The 24,233-nt window shown below is 39.6% G+C and overlaps 1 pseudogene; it reads right to left on the bottom strand.

Annotated features, from left to right (window-relative positions):
- The window catches only part of LOC128826002 (calmodulin-binding transcription activator 1-like), a 65,006-nt pseudogene that overhangs the window by 13,066 nt on the left and 27,707 nt on the right, over window positions 1-24,233 (bottom strand).

Raw genomic sequence — 24,233 nt, 5'->3', positions numbered from 1 at the left:
TGCATTTACAAAATGGTAATGACACGCCCGCACTCGCTGCCTTTTTTTTTTTTAAAGATAGTTATTTTGGTGGAACATCATTCTTTTGCCCAAGAACACTTGTACACTTGTCAGCTTTATCAATTTATTCAGAAAATGGATCAACTACTTGGTAAATTATGTACAATAGCATCTCAATGTATGTTAGTAACTAGACTTTCATAAGAGAAATACCTAATACAAAAGAAAGGCCAAATGAATACTCTCTCACAAATCTGGATATCAATTCCATTTTAAATTAACCGTTGGAAAGAAAACATTTCCATACACTTCCATTAATTGTAAGGTGCTATTGAAAACTGCAAAATATAATTAAGGGGTAGATTCCGACTGAAAAAATAAGCACCTTAATGAATGTATGCATATACTTACACTTGATATGTATGCTCAAAGACTGAATGAGACTTTTGGCAAGAGATCTTGTCACTACATTCAAGCAAACAAGCTTCTGTAATTTGAAATGTATTTTCTCTGTATCATTTTAGATATAGTTCACTAAAGTCACAAGACATTCTATTTCTAAGGTATAACTTAGGTTGATAAGGTGATTTCTGTTCTACTATCTGAAGCAATGTCTACTTCAAAGAAGTATCCTTTAGCATCTTAAAAACTTATCAAGGAAGCAAAGTACAGGAAAATTATTCTGATTTTGTGAATAAAACTGGTGATGTCAACCAGTTTAGGAAGTGGAGAAATGTATTATGTTGTCATTTAATTTTTTAGCCTGTGTGTTGTAATATAAAGAATTTCCTATTTCAGATACCTGACTGAATTATTTGTAACCTCTCTCTTTTGAGGCATGCCCTTTGACATTGCTAAAGCTGATCTTTTCCATTTAACAGTAGGAGAAAACTTTTAAAGACTATTAGACCAATGAGAAATATTTACTGTGTAACAGTTAAAAAAAAACCAACAACCCTACATTCCAGAGGTATCTTGCTCACATATTACTAGTAAACTAAGCCTGTTAATTGACCATACCATATCACAGAAGAGATTAATTTTTTTCTGTACATTTTATTAGGGGTTCTTCAGTTTTAAAATGTCATCCTGTCCTATCTGAAAAAAAAAACAGGTTAGAAGATTTTCAAGGTATGCTGCAATGATCCATATGTTTTGCCTTTCCTTTGGAGGTAAGATAGAGTCAGAAGTACTGGATACAGTGCTAGGGTGTTATTCATCTTTAGAGATGCTAGCTGTAGAAAGGGTGAGCTGGCAAATTTATAGTTGATTTTGCAATTTTAAATTGGCAGAGCACTTCAGCCTCAGTATGGTGTTTTTTATTGTTCTAAAAACAAAATATTATTGAATCTTAAACATTCTATTCTTTGCTGTGAACTCTGTCTCTAACGCAAAATAACGAGAGCAAATACTTTTAAGTACAGTGTGATAAGTGCACAAAAGGTAATTTCATTGGTTAAAATGGACTTGCTCAAGAACTGGGGGGATTACAATATCTAAGACAAGGTAGTTTCTAAATAATGCTCAATTTGGTCACATGATTCCAATATCTTAGCTGCACACAACTACAAAACCAATCTGTTTTTAAAGTAATTTCACTATACAATAATCATCATGGTCATATGCTAATAAAGGGGAGGATAAGAAAAATTTCCTATCAAATCCTTAGTTCAAAGAGAGGATTATAAAACACCAGTTATTAATGCTTTTATTTGTTTCAAGATAATCAAGAGAGACAACGTTTTAATTGTTTGAAATCAGCGAGCCTGCTCTTGATATTTGCTAATTTTGTAAACATGACAGAAATATACAGCAGGGCCATTAGTGGAAAATTTTGTATGGCATAAATTTAGAAGAACATAGAAGAATTTCAATACAACCTCCTGTAAGTAACCAACTTTTGTCAGTTCCTTGATAGGATTTACTCTAATGAAGGTGGAGCAGGTTTTACACCACCTTGGGATTTTTTTTGGGGGGGGGAGGGGTGTTTTGAGTTAGGAAGCTGTCTAATAGGCTGATCTTTTGTAGTTTCACTGTACTCACATGGTTTGCCACAAGACTGTCAGTTTTCAGAAGCAATGAGAAGCATCACAAAGTCAGCCATTAAGCTGCACAGAAAGATGCTCAGAAGGAGAATATTTAGAAGAAACCTCCAATTCATTCATGAAGGGCAACTCTCACACATGTAGGGTAAATGGAAATAAACCTTTGCTTGGTATAATTTTCAGATCATAAGTCTTCCGCTGTCCTATTTCCCCTCTGATGAATTTCAGGGAAGATGCTATCCAAGAGATTCCAATACCCTGTGGCATGTAAAGGAAGTTTTGTTCCTACCATGTAGACCAATTTTTGCAAGGGGGTTCACAAATCCCAAATATGGGTTCTTCTTGTCAATGTGATAGTTCCGCTCAAGTCCAGCTTTATACCTAGCTCTTCCCTTAACAGAACAGGCTAACTGCCTTTGCAACTAGCACCTAAAACACACAATAGAACAAGCTTCTGGATTGCTGGGACCCTTGTAGAAGACCCATTTACAAGGTAGGAATGAAATTCCTCTCTCTCCTAGGAACATGGGCTATGAGTAACTGAAAATCACGCATGATAGGCACATGTGAAAAGGAGAAATAGGTTGACGTGGTCTACAGTTCTAGAATGCAATGGACAAAGTCAAGAAAGCACTTAATGACACATTATAACAATGTGAGTATGTGTGGATTGTGGATCACTCCGCAGCCTGACAAAGCTTCCCATTCCATCCAGGGGTAGGAAATACGCCTGTAGAATGAAACAGGAGGCTAAATGAGCATGGCAGCCTTTCATCTACATATGCTTCTCTAATGCACAATGGTATCAATTTGGCTATGACTGAACAGGAGACCTTCTGATCTTTTTACGTCTTTTAGAGACAGAATCTGTCTCTAATTAAGCAGACAGAATGTGATGTTCCTAATTACATCCAAAGTGTGTCTTGACAAGTTTTGGGATATAAAGGGCCAATAAATTTAAGTTCACTTTAAGGAAACTTGATAGTGAAAATGGAAATATCTGTCCATGGTCTAATATCCTTAAGACAGAAGGATTAAGAAGCAAGAGCAAGTGGCTGAAAAGAACTTGAGTCTGTGAAGGACCAGATAAAGTCTCCAAAAGGAAACCAGCCACAGTCTAGCAAATAGGCTCATGGGCATTCAAACTTTACTGACTTTAAAACTTCTTCAAAGCCTTACTCTGCCACATAGTAGTTACTGGAGCAGAGAAATGTTGGAAAGCTGGTTTCTGCTCCATTTCTCGTGGTTGCAGAATTCTGTCCAAAAGGGTTTGAAAAGGGGGCTACTTCCAATAGACAAGCTCTTGCCCTAAGAGCAATCATTTGGCAAATAAGGATGTCCATTAAGTATTATCTTTTGATAGAGAATGTGAGTAAATAAAACTGGCTAAGAAGCCCTGATATTTTATATAATTTCTTTAAGTGCAGTTTTGCAGAACACAGAATTAGCCCCCAAGATAAGTGGTCTGCGATTTAAGGAAGGAGTGTTTATGTGGTTGATGCTTGATATGATCAAATGTTTGAGATCCAACTACTTCATAGATTATGGATAACAAATCTCTTGCTTGCCTTGACCATTCCAAGTAACTTAAGTATGAGAGAAGATGTGGATTAATATGAGAACTGAAAGCTGGATAAGAAACTCGTTAAATTGGAGACAACTGCACAATGATTCATGCTGAAAGGTGAACTCTTAGGCTGGAGGGAGGTTATCAGTGGAGTTCCTCAGGGATCAATCTTAGAGCCAATCTTACTTAACATTTTTATTAATGACCTTGGCACAAAAAGTGAGAGTGGGCTAACAAATTCTGCAGATGACACCAAGTTGGGTGATATTGCCAATATGGAGGAGGACTGGAATATCATACCAGATCTGAACAACCTTGAAAACTGGAGTAATAGGAATGGGATGACACTTAATTGTGCAAAGTGCAAGGTCATGCACTTAGGGACAAGGAACAAGAACCTCTGCTATAAACTAGGGACTTATGAGTTGGAAGCAACAGAGGATTGTAAAGATCTGGGTGTACTGGTTGACCACAGGATGACTATAAGCTGCCAATGTGATGTGGCCATGAAAAAGACTAATGCAATCTTAGGATGCATCAGGAGAGACATTTCCAGTACAGACAGGGAAGTGTTAGTACCATTATACAAGGCACTGGTGAGATCTCATCAGGAATACTGTGTGTAATTATAGTCTCCCATATTTAAGAAAGATGAATTCAAACTGGAACAGGTGCAGATAAAGAGTATTAGGATGATCAGAAGAATGGAAAACTGACCTTATGAGAGGAAACTCAAGGGGCTTGGCTTGTTTAGCCTAATCAAACCCAGGCTGAGGGGCAAGATAATTGCTCTTTATAAATACATCAGAGGGAGAGGAATTATTTAAGTTAAGCACCAATGTTGGCACAAGAAAAAAATGGCTATAAACTGGCCATCAACAAGTTTAGGCTTGAAAATAGATGAAGGTTTCTAATTTCTGACTGAAGTTCTAGAACAGCCTTCCAAAGGGAGTAGTAGGGGCAAAAAACCTAACTAGCTTGAAGATAGAACTTGATAATTTTATTGAGGGGATGGTATGATGAAAGTGCCTACAGAAAGTAGCTGATTTGAGACTGCTAAAAGCAAATATCCCTAATGCCAGTGATGGGCCACTAGATGGGGAAGGCAGAGTTATTACAGAGAATTCTTCCCCAGGAGCCTGGCTGTTGGGTCTTGCCAAAATGCCCAGGGTCCAACTGACTGCCATATTTGTGGTAGGGAATGAATTTTCCCCCAGGTCAGATTAGCAGAGTTCCTGTGGGGTTTTTTGCCTTCCTCTGCAGCATGGGGCATGGGTCACTTGCAGATTTAAACCAGTGTAAATGGTGGATTCTCTGTTATTTGACATCTTTAAACCATGATTTGAGGACTTCAGAATCCCAGCCAGAGGACAGGAGTCTACTACAGGAGTATGTAGGCAAGGTTCTGTAGCCTGGAATGTACAAAAGGTCAGACTAGATCAGAGATTGGCAACCTTTGGCACCCGGCTCGCCAGGGTAAGCATCCTGGTGGGCTGGGCCAATTTGTTTATCTGCCGTGTCCAGAGGTTCGGCTGATCGCGGCTCCCACTGGCCACGGTTCGCCACTCCAGGTCAATGGGGGCTGCGGGAAGTGGCGGCCAGCACATCCCTTGGCCCACGCTGCGGGCCAAAGGTTGCCGGTCCCTGGACTAGATGATTATGATAATCCCTTCTGGCCTCAAAGTCTACAACAAGAAAGATTACAAAACTAGCTAGACTTCCCCCGATAAATGGGAAATCATGTCATTCAGACTCAGATTCCTGCAATGCAGTTTGCCATGGAAAACAGAAAATGCTAACAGTTATCTTTAAAAGTATCTTCAGTTTTGCCTAAACAAAAAAAAAACCACACAAACCCTGGGATTGTAATTAACTTTCTTCAATTAATATGCAGGATAATTCCCTTTGAAGACTTCCTAGTTGAAGCCTAGCCCACAGGTGCAAATCAGGGGGGAAATGCTTATTTTTTCTTACTTCAATGCTCTACCATACATGCATAAAGATTTGTTGGGAGATTTTTTCAACATTTACTACAGTACTGTTTTATGCAGTTCTCTAATAAATAGACACAGTTTATTTTGGTAATATGGTTCCTTTATTATTAGACAAAGATGCCTAGAGAATTGTTTTGATATTCAATTGTAGTGACATACTGCTTCTTCTCCCCCCACCACATTCTGACTTGTTAAGGGGAAGGCGCCAAAATACAGCTTAATGTCTTAAATATACATCATAACTAACAAGGTTAGCTATTCACGGTCAGCACATATTGTGAGGTTGGACTAGGGGGAGGGGCAGTCACACTGCTGGAAAGTTATGGCAGCCACTGGCTAATGGTGACCTCCTTTGTTGGGGAGACAACCATTAGTTAATTCCCAGCACTTCCTTCAAGCACTGAGATAGGCTAGCAGACAAGGTGCCTGCTTATAAAGGAACAGCTCTCTACTGCTACAAAATTCCTCCCTCCCTGCTCCATTTTTTTGGGGGGGGATATTTCATTGAATGTGGTTATCAATTTCCTGGCATTCTGTATGTACATGGCTGGTTGCTGTACGTTAGATTAGGATAGGGTATGGCATTTACAGTCACTGTGGAGAGGGGTGTGGGCACAGTTGGACTTGGAAGCAATTGTGGGGTTGACATTGCATAGGTACCTCAGAACGTTGAGGTTAAGGCATGAGCATGCATTGCAATTGGTTTGTTTTCATTTCACATAACTAGAGAAGCTGGGGAATTTTCCATCTGACTGATTTTTTCAGAATCCTGCAAATTTCAACTTTCACTCTAGAAAAATCAAAATTAAATATTTAGTATTGGTTTGGTTCAACCTGAATTGTAACATTTCATTTTGTTTAACTGACCTGAAACATTTTGTTTCTAATGAGTCCAACAAAAAAATTAAACTTCATTTCCCATTAGTATGCTGCCTTATGGGAGTTGTAGTTTGAGCCTAAATTCCTCTCTGGGTTGAGCTCCCTTGAGGACTACATCGCCCATAATGCCATGTGAATTTCCCTCTGACTAAACTTGGCATGGTCCATCACAGGAGTCATATGACTATGGATGTACCACAAGAAACAAGTATCAGAGGGGTAGCCGTGTTAGTCTGAATCTGTAAAAAGCAACCGAGGGTCCTGTGGCACCTTTAAGACTAACAGAAGTATTGGGAGCATAAGCTTTCGTGGGTAAGAACCTCACTTCTTCAGATGCAAGTAATGGAAATCTCCAGAGGCAGGTATAAATCAGTATGGAGATAACTAGGTTAGTTCAATCAGGGAGGGTGAGGTGCTCTGCTAGCAGTTGAGGTGTGAACACCAAGGGAGGAGAAACTGCTTCTGTAGTTGGAAAGCCATACCTCCAGACCAGTGGCACCGCTATGGGCACCCGCATGGCCCCACAATATGCCAACATTTTTATGGCTGACCTGGAACAATGCTTCCTTAGCTCTCGTCCACTCATGCCCCTTCTCTACCTACGCTACATTGATGACATCTTCATCATCTGGACCCATGGGAAGGAGACCCTGGAAGAATTCCACCATGATTTCAACAGCTTCCACCCCACCATCAACCTCAGCCTGGACCAATCTACGCGGGAGGTCCACTTCCTAGACACCACCGTACAAATAAGCGATGGCCACATTAAGACCACCGTATACCGAAAACCCACCGACCGCTACGCCTACCTTCATGCCTCCAGCTTCCACCCCGGTCACACCACACGATCCATCGTCTACAGCCAAGCACTGAGGTACAATCGCATCTGCTCCAACCCCTCAGACAGAGACCAACACCTAGCAGAGCACCTCACCCTCCCTGATTGAACTAACCTCGTTATCTCCATACTGATTTATACCTGCCTCTGGAGATTTCCATTACTTGCATCTGAAGAAGTGAGGTTCTTACCCACGAAAGCTTATTCTCCCAATACTTCTGTTAGTCTTAAAGGTGAGATAGGACCCTCTGTTGCTTTCCACAAGAGATAGTCCACACAGGGGGCCTAGCCCATGAGGAAAAATGGGATTATCAGGTTCCCAAACAACAATGCACAACAATTGGAAAATGCAACTTAATATTGAACTGACACAAAATGAAGCATTTCAAGTCATTGTACCACCATTTCAATTTCAGCAATGTCGAAATGTTTCATTTCAATCAAAAATGTCAAAACACTAATATTTCCAAAACAGAATTTTTTTGCAATTACAACCTTTTCATCCCAACATGGGATGAAAACAAACGCTGAAATGTTAGTATTTCCCATGGGATGGAAATTCAGAATTTTGCTCAGCTCTAGCTGCAACTCTGTCAGTTGGTCCCTTCCCTCAATGTAAATTAGTGGGTACAGAAAGGTGGTTGTTACCCCAACTTCTGACTTTTGGAGTTGGTGGGTAACACTCCTGTTACAATTTTGACAGCAATCCAGTTTCACCAGAAAAAGGGGTTGGATTTGCAGAGAGACTTAATGACTTTGTGAGGTCTGGTAGTTTCCTTATGCAGTGCTTTGCATGGGGCTGTGGCTTGCTCAGGCCTGGGGCAAGACTGGTAGGCACAGGAAATATGGGGATGCTCCAAATCTGAGCATCAAAACAGGGGGAGGCAGTTGACAGCTTAGAATCAGCCTCTGTTCTACCTGTTACTTGGCCAGGACATGTTTCTTTTAGAATACACATAAATCTTCAATAGAGTTGCAGCCTCTGGGGGGGGGGGAGGAGGCAGGGATTTGTCTCCACCCTCGCTTTCTCCTACCACTCACGAGCTAAAAATATATCAGCAAATGTTTCTATTATCATAAATTTCAAGTTATATGTCAATTCATATAGACAAATTAAGTCTTGTATAACTTACTTACCATTGTAACAGCAATTAAGAATCCTACTTTTGGGATCTTCTAAACTGCATTATTTTCTGAATGTCTTTTTTTTTTTTTTTTTAACCTGTGGATGATTTATGGAACAGGATACTACTTTATAATAGTAATTATGACTAAGGCTCCGTGTTTGTCACGGATTCCGGGACTTTCCATGACCTCCGTGACCTCTGCAGCAGCCTGGTGCAGCTGGTCCGGGAGCCGTCTGAGCAGCTCTGGCAGCCTCTGAGCCAGTCTCGGGGGCCCCCCCCACTCTCCAGCAGCAGGAGTTCTTTCCCTCCGTCTTTCCCTTCTCAGAAACTGCATCCCATTTCTTGTCTCTTTTCCATTCCCCAGGTACACTGGGATCCTAGTTTGAGTCTCCTCTTTCAATGGGCTTGGCTTCACTAGAAAATGAACATGTTTGAACAGAACTGTGAAGACTAAAGTTACGTGACACAATGTTGGGCAACACTGACCAGTTAATTCAGACCAAGGCAAACTGTGTTCAGCATCATGTGAGCTAACAATCACAACTGATATGATGCTGAACAGGATTTGACCTGGAGTACACTGACTGGACAGTCAATACATATCTCAACTGGTAAGTGACAGCTTTGTGGTAATTCATGAAGCACCTGAACACTGGGATGAAAAGACTGGACATAAGCGGAGGTTCTTTACCATGCAGGAAGGAAAAGGTTAAATATGAGAGGTACTGATTGATTTTGTTAGGAAATTGAGGGAATCTATTTCTATGGGGGAAATTTAGTATTCTCTACTGTCAAATTGGTTTGGCATTCAAAAAATTAACTTCAGGAGTTTATAGCACAGTGTCTTTGGTATTACTTAAAGAAAGATGCACATAGGTACTTGTAAATATCACTGTTTCTTGAACACATGGCCAATCTATGGCTCTGATGTCGCTTGAAGAAGATAAATCTCTCTGTGGTGCATTCAACTACGAAGACAGCTTCAAGAGAGCTGTTTCTGTGATTAACAGCAGGTATCCCCAGCTTCTGTCAACCTAATGAGCTCTGCTAGGAAGAGACAGGAAGACACTCTACATGCCAAGAGGCACAGCATCCCTGGGTACTGATATTTTAGAAGCCACTTCTTCCTCGTAATGCTACACTGGACCTCAGTAGATTACTTGATTCAATAAGAAGTTAGAGTTTGGAATACTTTACACAGGGCTGTCAATTAATGCAGTTAACTCAAGCAATTAACTCAAACAAATTAACTCAATTAAAAAAATTAATCGCAATTAATCGCAGTTTTAATTGCATTGTTAAACAGAATACCCATTTAAATTTATTATAAATATTTTTGGATGTTTTTCTCCATTTTCAAATATATTGATGTCAATTATTTGTATGCTAAATATTCGTATGCCCCTTCATGCTTCAGTCACCATTCCAGAGGACATGCTCCCATGCTGATGGAGCATGAAGGGGCATACAACCGTTTAGCATAATTGGCACATAAGTAGCTTGCAAAGCTGGCTACAACAGTACCATTCAAATACCTGTTCTCACTTTCAAGTGACATTCTAAATAAGAAACAGGCAGTATTATCTCCTGTGAATGTAAACTAACTTGTTTGTCTTAGGGCAGGTCTTCACTACCGGGGGAGGGTGGGTGGGAGGTGTGTGTCGATTTAAGATACGCATTAGACGTATCGGAGCAGACTTATCCCACTGTGAGGACAGTGGCAAAATCGACCTCCGCGGCTCCCCGTTGACGGCGCTTACTCCCACCTCCGCTGGTGGAGTAAGAGCATCGATTCGGGGATTGATTGTCGCATCCCGACGAGACGCGATAATTCGATCCCCGAGAGATCGATTTCTACCCGCCGATTCAGGCGGGTAGTGTAGACCTAGCCTTAGCAATTGGCTGAACAAGAAGTAGGACTGTGTGGGCTTGTCGACACTGAAGTTTTACATTGTTTTATTTTTTAATGCAGTTACGTAAAAAAAAATAATTTCTACATTTGTAAGTTGCTCTTTCATGACAAAGAGATCGCACTACAGTACTTGTATGAGGGGAACTGAAAAATACTATTCCTTTTGTTTATCTTTTACAGTGCAAATATTTGTAATCAAAAATATAAAGTGAGCACTGTACACTTTACATTCTGCGTTGTAATTCAAATCAATATATTTGAAAATGTAGAAAACATCCAAAAATATTTAAAGGCTATTTTATTATTGTTTAGTGCAATTAAATTGGCAATTTATCATGATTTTTTTAAATCTCGTCATTAATTTTTGTAACCGTGTGACAGTCCTAACTTTACATGATAAACCAAACTTTAAAAACCAAACGACTAGACTGAATACAATGCAAGTTGTACTTAACATGTCTTGGATGTTATCAAATGCCATTTGATATGCCTTTCCCGCATAGGCAATAAGCAACTAGTCAAAGAAATATTCTCATTGTTCTCAGGAGAGTTCAGAGCTGATTTAGTTTGTGTAGTCAAAATACTCCAGCCCTGTAAGTACTGGCTGTTGTACAACTATGTAAAAGGTTTTAGAACACTAGCCATCTTGCTGTTTCCACAAACTACACATAACAAGGAACAATCTGAATTACTTCATGCTTTTCATTAAGTTTGAGTTAAAAGGCATAATTGAGTTGTATCGAAGACTGTAAAAAATACCTAGGGTTACCATATTTCAGCAAGCAAAAAAGAGGATGGGAGGAGCCCCGCCCTAGCCCCGCCCCTGTCCTGCCCTAGCCCCGCCCCTCCCACTTCCCACCCCCCTCAGAACCTCCAACCCTCCCCCCGCTCCTTGTCCCCTGACTGACCCCTCCTGGGACCCCTGCCCTTAACTGCCCCCCAGGACTCCACCCCTACCTAAGCCTCCCTGCCTCTTGTCCCCTGACTGCCCCCTCCTGAGACCCTCCCCCCCATCCTAACTGGCCCCCTAGGACCCTACCCCCTACCTGTCCCTTGACTGCCCCAACCCTTATCCACACCTCCAGACAGAGACCTGGGACTCCCACGCCCCATCCAGCCACTCCCCACCCCCTGAGAGCCCCCCCCAGAACTCCCGACCCATCTAAACCCCTCTGCTCCCTGTCCCCTGACTGCTCCGATCCCTCTCCACACCCCTGCCCCCTGACAGCCCCCCCCAGAGCTCCCAAACACCCCCCCCGCTCCTTGTCCCCTGACCACCCCTCCTGGGACCCCTGCTCTTAACTGCCCTCCAGAACCCCACCCCCTACCTAAGCCTCCCTGTTCCTTGTCCCCTAACTGCCCCCTCCTGAGGCCCCCCCGGACCCTACCCCCTACCTGTACCCTGACTGCCCAAAACCTTATCCACCCCCCCCAGAAAGCCCGCCCCGAACTCCCAACCCCCCCCCGCTCCCTGTCTCTTGACTGCCCCCTCCAGAACCTCCCTGCCCCTTCTCCGACCCCCTGGCCCCCTTACCGTGCCGCTCAGACCAGCGTGCTGGGGAGGAGGAGCAGGGGGAGGAGCTCCAGATTGCCGGTGCGAACGGCCGGCTGGTGATCTGTGAATGCAGGGAGGGAGTGCTCTCAGCTGCAGGGGAGAGGAGGGGGAAGTGGAGGAGGGGCTCTTTGTGGCTGTCGGAGCCCCATGTAAATGGCACCATCCGGCCGACCGCGCCCTGTTAGCCACGTGCGCTCTGCATGGGGGAGGGGGGGGAATAGTTACAATGGGATAGATTCGGTCGCTCCCACTCATCTTGACTGTACCTAACTCTGAAAGTAGTTATGTGTAGCACTGTGGTTATAGCTAAGGTTCAGTGAGAGTCGGCCTACATGTATTTTTGTTTATTAAAACACGGACATTACAAATATCAAGTCTACATTAGATCTACATTAGATCTGTGTTTAATCTGATGCATATTAATCAGGGCTTTCTTTTTTCCAATTCCCCAAACAACTTTTCTATGGATTTTCCATACCTATATATTTATTGTGAACCAGAAAATGTAGCTTAAAAGCATTTAAAAATCTCTTGGCAAATTATGTAGCAACAGGTGATTTGACTCATATAACGAAATATTACAAAACACAAGACACTAATTCAGAAAGACCTACAAAAATAAGCAGCTGAAAGCTGACTAATCAAAGACGGGCACAACATTCACAGGATTTTGGCTTTAACAAATGGTTATGCGGAGTAGGTGGTCACGAGTACTCTTATTTTTCAGGGTCAGGAAGTACCCTAGGAATCTCAAATTAAAAACAGAACAAAATGGTCTTTGTCCCGAAAAACTCACAATTTAAACAGGCAACCATTTTTAGTAACTTCTTAGAGGCCAAAACACAACTACAAAAGTTGCTTAACACTATCAATTATTGCCTCTATTCTTTTCAAACGTTAGAAGACTACCAAAATACTCTTGGTGCACTCTGAAGATGCATCCGAAGTAGTGGGTATTCACCCACAAAAGCTCATGCTCCAATACGTCTGTTAGTCTATAAGGTGCCACAGGACTCTTTGCTGCTCTGAGGATATTGTCTCCCAGATTACCTGGTTTTAAGAATTCAATAATTCTTTCTCACTTTCTATACATAAATAAATGCTCAAAATATAACCACAGTTTTACACTAATTCATATCCATTCTAAACTGACAAATGCTTTAGAAGAATAGCAAAATAATTCTGAATTGAATATGTTGAAGAAAAATGATGTTAAGTATCATAACTACATCTATCTAGCTATCAAGGAAACAAAAATCTATTTTTTCAAATGTATTCTTAAAAGTCCTCTGGGCCAACTGAAAAATTAAATGGTAAATGTTTCTCAATTGAGCTATGATATCTTGACACGCAAATGATGTGTTTTGAATGTTGTGGAAAAACTTCTTGAAGAAAGATCAGGAATCATTTTATGTTATTCACAAACAGAAAACTGCCCTGAGCTGGTGCAAGAACTGGTGCTCAGAGTTATTTTAATCCATAGTCCTAGGAGCATCTCCTGAACGCTGCTGTTCCTGTGGAAGGAGGAGGAGTTTCTAGGTCAACCATTTTGGAAATAAATATACTCCAAAACAGAACTTCAGGTAAAATTTCAGACCATCACAACTTTAACCCTCCTTTTCTGATTTCTTCCAGACTTCTCAAAAAAGTTATCAAAGGATGACACAATGTGTGAAGTTTCAGGATTTTATTTTATGAAAAAATTGGTCTTATAATGGGATATAGCTTCAGGTTTAGTTGTGGAGAGACTATCTTTCCAGAACAAGCATATCTACAAAAACATCAGTTTGAAGGGGAAAACATTGCCTCTTTGTATAGTAAAAACAAGAGGAACAGAAATTCTACTTCACAAATATTAATAGTCAAAAACAATGCTATTCAAATCCAGTTTCACAAAATCATTTTCTAAAAAATAGTTATGATGTTGGGCTTAACTGAGAATTCATATGAAATCCCACTTTTACCATCCCAAACAGCAATGTATATACAGTGTCTCAGTATCTCAAAAATGTAAAGCCATAATTAAATGGGTTGGCTAAAGTGATGATTTTACAATCTCTAGTAAAAAAAATTAGAATTTATAAGGAACACTTTCTTCACCATGAAATATAAGAACACCATGAAGTTGATTTAAAAATAGATGAGATTTTGATAAGCAAATATATTTCCATTATTTTAGTTAAAACTGAATCATCTGAAATCAAATCTCAATAAAAAATTTTAAGCATTTTAAAATGCCCCACTTCTCTAACTGCTTATTGCATTTTTTGCAAAACCCCAGTTTTTAAAAAACCTGTCTATGTACTGAATATTAAATAGCTGAGAAACTGTGTTTTGCTCTTTAAAATTAAGTTAAATATCCCCAAAGTAGTTTTGCAGGAGTACAAAAAATACAGTTACAGAGTCAGGAGAAGATAATCTACAATAGACTAAAGTAATCTTTGGTTGTGTCAAGTACTTGTCAATTCACAATGCTCTCTCAATAACAATAATTTTATACAATGATATGGAATCAAGGTTTGGTGACAGAATCAGTTAATCTTAAACAAGAAATATAATAATGTCGAAGTTTACTTAATTCAGAATAAGAACCACAGTCATGGAGAAAGGGACAAGATCCCCACTTTCACGGTTTTCATATCCTACTGATTTTATTATTCACAGTATATAATTTTGTGCATCTACACCAATATTTAAGACTGTGTTCTGCTGAAGAAAATTTAATGCTGCTAAACTTAGTTTATGCAGAAGATTCTCTTCTCTTGGTACAAAGGCCAGGCCACTATGACCACCCATAAAGGTCAACCCTTTAAATACATTCACAGATAAATTGAAAGCAGTACAATATACACTGAAATTAGTGGAAACCACGAGCCTTAATCCAAGGGCAGAATTAGTCTCTTGGCCGCTGCCAGTGAATCTCATCCTTACATCACTTGTGATGGTCTACAGTAATAACTTTTCAGAGGTAACAAAGGTACAGATGACAGTGCCAAGGTCCACATCCAAAAGACTAAGCTAAACTGATTCTCCACAGACAATGTAGTGCTGAGAAGATTATCATAATCACTTATAGTAATTGTAGCTAAAATTAATTTTATTGGCAAATAGTTTAAGACATACTTGCATCAATTATACCACAAGTACTATTAAAAGATTTGAACACAGCTCCAACAGTGACTGACACATACCCCACATTCAGACGATACTCTCAATCTCTTCTCCTAGCCTTGTGAGCACCAGAAAGACAAATCATATTCCACACACCTTCTAGTTCACCCCATATTCAATCATTTCCCCCTCAAACTTGACTACTGGGTAATTTTACCCAGAATTCCTATAACTATAGATGCTATCTGCATGAGATATTATAATTAAAGTTTACAATTTATGTGCACAAACGACAGCATTATGTGAAGATTTTTGTGATAGTCTTGTATGAATGATGTGACACGAAAAAACAAAGTTTACACTTTTTAATGGCTTTGTAATCCAGAGAAGTGTCTGAAATCACCAAGCTCATTCAAGATAAAATACTGCTCTATTGTTCCGGCCATGTTAAGAGTTGTACTTGCCTAAATATTTCTCTAAAACCAGCATCTTTTAAAACCATAGGAATTGCTACTAATTCATGCTTTGTTGCAAATATAAATGCTATCACAGAAGAAAGTCAATTAAAAAAGAAAAACCTAATGACTAAGTTGCAAATTACAGCCCAATTCATGTGAGACAACACATATGTAAGCATGATACTGAGCACTGCTCTAGAAATTTTTTAATTTTTGATGGCAATTAAAAAATAAAAACCCTGACCTAATTAATCTCATTACAATATTTTGTAAATTACAACTTGCAAGATCAAATTTAGATTTGAGACAAAAAGCGATAACATGTTTCCAACTTTGCTAAACAGATTTTTACAAATTAAGATTTTTGTTTTTGCGCTTGAGTGATCACCTGCTGTCATGTACATTTTGTCGTTACATTTTTAGTTAAAACCTTTTGAAATCTGATACAAATAATTGATTACAGTGAGTCAAATTTTAATTACGGTATCCACTAAAATATTTGGGTTTTTTTCCCCACAACTTATTATTTCTTATAAAACAACTTTCCATAAATATGACAGGTATTATTTGAATAAACAATTCATATCTAAAACTATATTGAGGGTACTAAGATATAACTTGCACCCTTACTACTTAAGAGATTCAATAGGCAATGGTTTACACACAAACAGACTGCACTTTAAGTTTCAATTTGTACCCCTAAACAACTGAATATTAATGGAATGAGTACATTTCTTGTCTTGACAACAACCACAAAAATCCTGTTATGGTTAACAAGAGTTACACAGGCACAATCAGAGAATCACCTCCTGCTTTCTTTTTAGAACTGGACTGCAGGTCTGAAATACTTTATTAGTTGCATCCTCTGCTCTTAAGGGTTTCTCAGTAGTTGCTAAGCTAGCTAAGTCTCAAATCCATTTTGCAAGGAGGAATAAGTATTGCTTTACTGCTAGGAAGTCTATCATTATCCATTTTAACAGTAATTTCACATTTTCAAAACAATACTGTTTAGTACAGTACCAAAGCCATATCTTCATTAAGTCCTGACAACAGTAAGAACATTTAAATCAGACACATGTTGAGTTTAACTACGCCTTTGAGAAACACTGCAACATATACAAACAGAACAGACTCCTACCAAATTAGTCAGCATGCCCATTCTGTCTTTTTGAAACTAGCACAGTTCAAAGCTCATTAAATAACAGAAGTGTCTCAGAAAGTCAGTCAGCTTCTGTTAGATACCAAAGGTCATGGGTTTCCATATTAACAATTTCACCTACAATATTTCCTGAGTCTTCTTGAGCAAGAAAACAGCCAATAAGCACCAAGAAAAGTGCTATCAAAAGAAAAAAAATTAGCTACCTCATTAGTGTTCCAGCGGTGCCTCTCTTTTGGTAAACTTGAACATTTTGGTAGACATTCAAGCAGCTTCTTCGGTAAAAAGATTTTTACATGACTGCCATTGCTGTTCCCATGATCATCTAGAAGGAAAAGAATACATATGATGCATCTAACATGAGGGGGGAATTGTTATAGTAAAATCAAATTAACAAGACCTGAAAAATCCACTAGCCTACTTGCCACTGAGGAGCAGGTAACTTTCCATGGCAAGTGGCAGTAGGAAAACCAATAAACTTTGGGAGAATTTAAGATTTCATTTTAAAAACCATCAAATATCTCTCCCTTATGATCACAAAAGGTAACGTTCTGAATGCCAACTGAATATAAACTGAAGCAATGCCAGCTTTCTAAGGCCTGGTATCCATTAGAATTGTGGCAATATAGTAATGTTGCTTGGGGTATCATTTCTGGCAACATTTTTATAGCAGCAAAAAACTGCTTTTGCTGGTATAGTGAGAGAAACAAGATGCAGAGCTTGAAAGTTTGTCTCTTTCACCAACATAAATTGGTCCAATAAAAGATATTATCTCAACACATGCATCTGATGAAGTGGGCATTCACCCACGAAAGCTTATGCTCTAATACATCTGTTAGTCTATAAGGTGCCACAGGACTCTTTGTCGCTATCTCAAACAGTCTTTCTAATATCCTCGGACTGACGTGGCTTTAACTACACTGCATATTTGCTGGTATAGATTATTTCACTCAGGGAAGTTATATAAGCCATACTGGAAAAAGCACTTTTTTGCCAGTATAAACTGCATCTACACTGGGAGGATTTGCCAGTTTGGTTTTCTGGCAAACCTCTTCTAGTATATACCTGGCCTAAATCTGCAGACATCCCGAGTATCTCTTCAGCTACTGAAACAGCTTTGCCAAGCTGCAGCAGAGTAAAAACTCAGTCTTGTCAACTTCCACTAGCTATTGAGATCTCTGTGAGAAGTAGATCTGACCACAGTCAGATCAGTTTCATTCTTCAGCCACTTGGGAAAGTACACACAGTTCCTTAGGGCAGGTCTACACTACCGCTTAAGTCGATCTAACTTACATAGCTCAGGGCTGTGAAAAAATACCCCCCCCCCACCCCCGAGCGATGCAGGTTACAGCAATCTATGCGCAGGTCCACACTGGTGCTACTTCAGCAGGAGATGTGATCCCGTCGGCAGATTGTATCTTCACCAGACACACTACAGCAGCGCAGCTGACGTAGTGCTTCTAGTGCAGACCTGGCCTCAGAGTATCTAGAGGGCTGGCAGTGGGGGTAGAGTGATGGAAAGTCTTGCCCCATGCATTAGTAAGTGACTGCAGAATGGGAAAAGGGGTGAGAGTGAGACAAAAATTAACCTTTCTCCAGTAACCACAAGGGTTGGGTGTTCAAATTTATTAGCAAAATTCATGGCAACACTCTAGTAGAAATCCCGGTACTATTAACATTTTCAATAGCATCTAAAGGCTCCAATAAGGATCCAAACTCATTTATGCTGCATATTGTGTACACAGTGCAACAGTCTGTCTTTAGATTGTCTTTAAGTTTGAGACTAACAGGGGAGCAGGATACTGCATCAGTCAAGTGCTCTGGACAATAACAGGCACAAGTTCTGTTAGTTCTAGCTCTCCCCACCCACTTCTCTTCTAGATGGTGTACAGAGTGAGAATAGTCAAAATATGTATAATTTTATATATTTTATGTATGTTTTTATATACTGTATGTACCTTTTAAACAAACATCAACTTCCCAACAGGCTTTGGCTCATAAGTATATGGTCAATTTTTCAGACCCCACGTTTATAAAATACTAGATTTGTGTTTCAAATATCAGTCCATTTTATTTTCATAACATAGAAGCCAACATGATGTTAGAAGACATTTTCAAAGTGTTTATAGAGGTTCTCAATTATTTTTCAATCACATACCCACTCAACATTTTTGTACGTTTTTAACCTCGGAGGCCACCCCCACACAATAGCTGAAAAGATACTCACACTGCCCTTGCGCAACCCCCACTCCCACCCCGCCGAGGCTCACTTCCTCCAGGAGGTCCTCAGACACTAACCTGCATGTTTGTTGTAGCATTGTGACCCTGTGAGCAGTACTGTGAACTGGCACATAGTGTTGCATCATCACTCACCCAAATTTGGGCCAACTAACTAGACCTCCCGAGTCCCCACCAATATAAAGTTACACACACATGGCTGAGAACCTATGGTATAGTAATTAATGTACAGCTACAGTAACCAATAACAAGGAAAATGAGAAATACAGGATTAGGAGGATTTTAAAATCACTTTGGAAAGCAGAACCTGGGTGCAAGCTAGTAGCTGAATAGCCCAAGTATTTTTAAGGCTTGATTGTGCTCTCTTATGTGAAGTACAACAATATGCATCCTGTTAGATCAACTGCTCATGCAAGCACAGCAGATTATTTTATACGATATGCAGTGATGCGTGTGACAGACATGAGCTGTTCTGTAATAGTTTATGACTACTGCATGTTGGCCAGTTATTGGGATGTTTACTACATAACTATAGCGGGTTAAATCAACAGGACTTTTGGGAAAACAAGCAGGAAGGAGGAAATGACTCAAGCTAGGCCATCCCCTAGTAAACAATTTAGAGTGGTTAAAAGACAATGCCTGAGCTGATTCTACCTCATGACTCCAGTCAAGGTGCAAAACCTGTTTTGCCACACAGGGCAGTGCTGGGAACTGAGAACAATAAAAGAACTCAGACTGAATAAAAAGACACTCTTTTCCAGAGGGAGATTAATTGCTGTCAGGAAATTGTTCAGGCTGACACCCAAGATCATCTACTGTCTCTCAAATTAGACCATCACAGGATGGTAGGGCTTTAGGTAAGAGACATGCATGTAGATAGAGAGAAAAGGATTTTAAAACTATGCTATATTCCTATTGTTAAGATTAAACAATTCTTTGATGCAAGGCTGTCCGGTAGGGTTGCCAACTCTGATTGAAGCTATTCCAGGAGATTCTCCCTCCTCCCCCCCGTGACGACAATGTCATTTTCTCTAAATATCCTATTTAAATATCCTCCCGGATTGCTTTCAACAGTCGCCGGGAGATCGATGCCAATTCCGGGACACTCCAGGCCAATCCTGGAGGGTTGGTAACCCTACTATCTGGTCATTATACTAAACACTGGTCATAGACTCTCAAAGGGAAGAACTGCAGGTGTCAAATCCAGTTGGCCCTGCTGAGTAGGCACAGTCAATACACAGTGCACTGGGGCCAATGCAAGAGTGGGAAAACAGAAATTCCAGCTCTCCGAGAGCTGAAGGCATAAGGCCAGATACCTGAGAGGGTGCAGTCAGAGAGACCAAAGAAGAGAGTGTGTGCAACTAGGCCTGCAATCAGGACAAAGTGCAACTGAGAGAGCAAACTAGATCCACTGGATCTTTTGATTTTAATTAGATCTCATGATCAACTCCACAATAAACGTCTACTCTAATGGGTTGTATTCATGCCATTAGCAACCATGTACATAAACTGCTGATCTCCAGGAGTAACACAGCAGCTCTTATGGCCCTTTCAGGGTAACATATTTGAGTGCAACTCTTAGCATAAATATTGGTTTCACTTTGGGTTTTGCTCTTTTCTACAAGAAATTGGATGGTGTTGGTTCATGCTGTAATGTCAAAGCCAAAACAGGAAAGAATTTTCCTAGTCTGATATTATTCCAGGATCCAGTACTTGCTATCCTACGTCTTCTGCGATCTTATTTAATGCAGTTTTCTGTACAAATTCACTTGTACCAATTTCCTTGGAAAAGGATATAGCCAAAATTATTGGAATTATTAAGAACCTACAAAATATAAAATGAGAGAATAAATTCTTTAAATACTTGAAGTTTTCCTTGGTGAACAACCAATCTCGCAAGACTGAAAAAAGTTTCTGGTGAAACTGACTTCTGTAAATAGTGATCTGAGAGGGGCAAAGTTTGGCAGGGTACTAATTCAACTTGCTGCTTTGGAACTATGCAACGACTAGGTACAAATACTTGATAGGCCTCAGATCCTAACACTTCCAATCCACATACTTAAAAACAAAGTGTTTCTCTTCATATTATACTCTGTGACTGGAGATCAGATGGGGCCTACCAACTATGCACCCCCCAGATTTAAATTAAAAGGGGTCTTGGTGACAGAGCACTTTCAGACCAGGGCCCTTGACCCTACAGGCACACTGCAGAGCTAAAGCTTATTTTCACATGTTTTTGTTTGAGGGAATATTAGAAAGGGTCTAAAGTTAATTCTCCTTTTCAGTAATGGGGTAAGAGAAAAAGTCAGAATCTATTTGATAAGCCAGGCTCTAAAATTGCCTTTTTGAATATTGCATATGTACTGGGTGATCTGATAAGCACGCTTTAAACCAAAATAAAGTTTAAGAACAACTAATAATTCGGTACACATTCACAACTCCAAAAATGGCTAAAGCCAACCTTAAAACCACCCAGCCAGACCATTTCAAAGTAATCAGCAGCATGGAAGAAGTAGCTGCCATCCTGCTTTACTACACTGAGTACTAATAAAAAATCCATCTCAGGGTAGAGCCTAAAAATGGTCCAACCATCCAAATAATAATACTGTTGCATGAGATGACACCCAGAGTTGATGACCTCCAAAGCAGATTTAATCTTGTTGAATGGTAAGTTTGACCAAATGACACTGAAGAAACAAAAAATAGTGTGTTACTTTAATGATAAGTACATGCTTCCTCACCCTCTCCTAAGCTCAATATTAATTTGCTAAATGAGCTCACCTTTTAGCATTCTCCACTCCCATTACCTTAGTATTTATTATCCTGTGATCTAAAGAAAACACTTTTTTAAGCCATCAAGATGCCTCACAGTAGCAGAAGCTAGACAGCAGTTCTAAGCATAGCAAATGCCACATAATGAAAAAATTCTTCGCATCTGATTGATAATGGAAATCTCACCCATTCAACTTTGACAAGAACTGTGATGAAGTTAACATGAAATTGATGGCAAAAGGCATTCTGTGCCACACAGAGTAAGCTCCTATAATAAGATTAAAGTGGTTTGTTATCCCATAAATACAATGGAAAACTTGCCCTAGCAGATCATGTTTCTTTTCTGAATAAGATGTACCTACTATGATAATAGCAAGAGGGGGAAAAACAAACAAACAAACAAAAAGCTTTTCCTTGTGATAATCTCCCTCTGAATTCTATGGGGGTATATCCGCCCCTTGAGATACTAATTGACAAACAAAAATCAAAGTCACATGCACAAGTACTGAAAATTAAGGCCTTGAACCTATAAATGCTTAAGCAGGTATGTAACTTTACCTACAGGAATAGTCCTATTAACTTCAATGGGACTATTCATGTATTTAAAGTTAAATATGTGCATAAGCGTTTGCAGTATCAGGAACAAAAATTGTATCTGTACTACAAACTTGGTGACATAAAATATTTGTCACTTCAAAACAAAATTTCTTCAGCATTAACAATACATTAACAAAGTTAGTCACTTGTTTTAAAAATATACATAGGCCAAAAGTCGCAAAAAATAGGAGCCTCAAGTTAGATTTCCTAAACTCATATTTAGGTACATATGGGTGGGATTTTCAAAAGGATGTAATGGGACTTGTGCTCCTAAATCACTTGACTTCAATCTGCAAATCCTGAGAAGTATATCCCCTACTTGAAGCATTTCAGCTTTTATGACTTGTGAAAGTTCAATGTATATCAGAAGGTGATACTGGTTGCAAAATCAGCACAGGCAATTTGCTTATCACTTTTGTTTGAATACGTGCAGTTGTCTTTTTCAGTACAGAAGAGCATTTTAAGAGTGAAATGTCTTACTAGGAAAAAAAATCTATGTAAAATCTGAAACTCTACTAACAATTAGTAAATTAAACAAATGAGTACAAAACCATAGCAATTTAAGAGTATAAAATGGGAAGTAAAGAACTAAGAATTGACTGGGGAAAACACTGTTGCAGAGAAGCCCAAGAAAAATAGAGTCAGGTCTGGCAGGAAAAAACAGGAAATGCTGGGAATGAGCTGAGTGACTGGTGGATCTTGCCCACATTCTCAGAGTCTAACTGATCACCATATAAGTAGTCGGGAAGGAATTTTCCCCCAAGTCAGATTGGCAGAGACCCTGGTGGTTTTTCACTTCCTCTGCAGCATGGGGCATGGGTCACTTGCAGGTTTAAACTAGTGTAAATGGTGAATCCTCTGTAACTTTAAACCATGATTTGAGGACTTTAGTAACTCAGCCAAAGATTAGGGATCTACCACATGAGTGAGTGGGTGAGGTTCTGTGGTCTGCAACGTCCAGGTGTCAGACTAGATGATCACGATGGTCCATTCTGACTTTAGTAAGAGTATCTGAGAAAGAATATACATTGCAATTTTAAACCTAACCAGTGTCCCTTAAGTGTCTTGCCACAATGTCAGATCATGTTAGCATTAGAGTCAAGTGAGTCTAATATTTATTTAATTTTCTTTCTTGATATAGGAATTAGATACAGTGCTCCTGTCAGATAATTTCTAAGTTATCTAAAAAAAAAAAAAAAAATAGTTTTCAGTTGCCTCAGTAGCCCCTGGAATCATGGTTAAAGATCCCCCTCCCCAAAACCTGAAATGGCGCCCCTATGGGCCGGCACAGAATTTGCCCCCATGCACAGCCCCATTGGCTTGACTGGAGGTGCTCCCCGCCCAAATATACAAGTCAAACTACGCTATTAGTACTCTGAGAAGAGGGGACTGGAAAGGGGAGAGTTTGGGACAAGGCCTTTCAGCTACAGGCCAGGTAATTCAAAGAGTTATTTTTGACATAAAGGTAAGTCACAGATTATTTTCTAGCCCAAAGTACATTTTGAAGTAAAAAAAAAAAAATACAATCCAATTACTTGCTGCAGCAACAAAATTTGGTTTAATTTCAAAAGGACAATGTCCTCTTTCTAATACTATGTTACAACCATGCAGTTGCAAATTAGCTAATGCTGTCACAGCTAGGCAGTTTAATTTGTGAAATGCATGAAAGCAGAAAACATGTTACTTTGTCCATAGGAAGTTCCTATTTCCAGACCTCTTCATAAAATGAAATATGAGATCCAACAGTTTGCCACCTCATTTAACAAAATTTACCACATTCACTAAACATCATTTCAGTTTTACAGATTTTTAAAATACTCTATAATTTGCAGAAAACATCCTTAACTTGGGCTCAAAATATATTTACACCCATGAAGTATAAGACTTTTAGAAAGGAAATTGCAAAATATCGAAAGATGTGGTGAATGTGGAGCTGCTATTTTATATAGCAATTCTGATCTGTAATAATTACCGCATGTGA

Source organism: Malaclemys terrapin, chromosome 19, assembly GCF_027887155.1.
Source record: "Malaclemys terrapin pileata isolate rMalTer1 chromosome 19, rMalTer1.hap1, whole genome shotgun sequence".
Lineage (NCBI taxonomy): Eukaryota > Metazoa > Chordata > Testudines > Emydidae > Malaclemys > Malaclemys terrapin.
The sequence above is the reverse complement of the archived record's forward strand: the minus strand, read 5'-3'. Positions and strand labels throughout refer to the sequence as shown.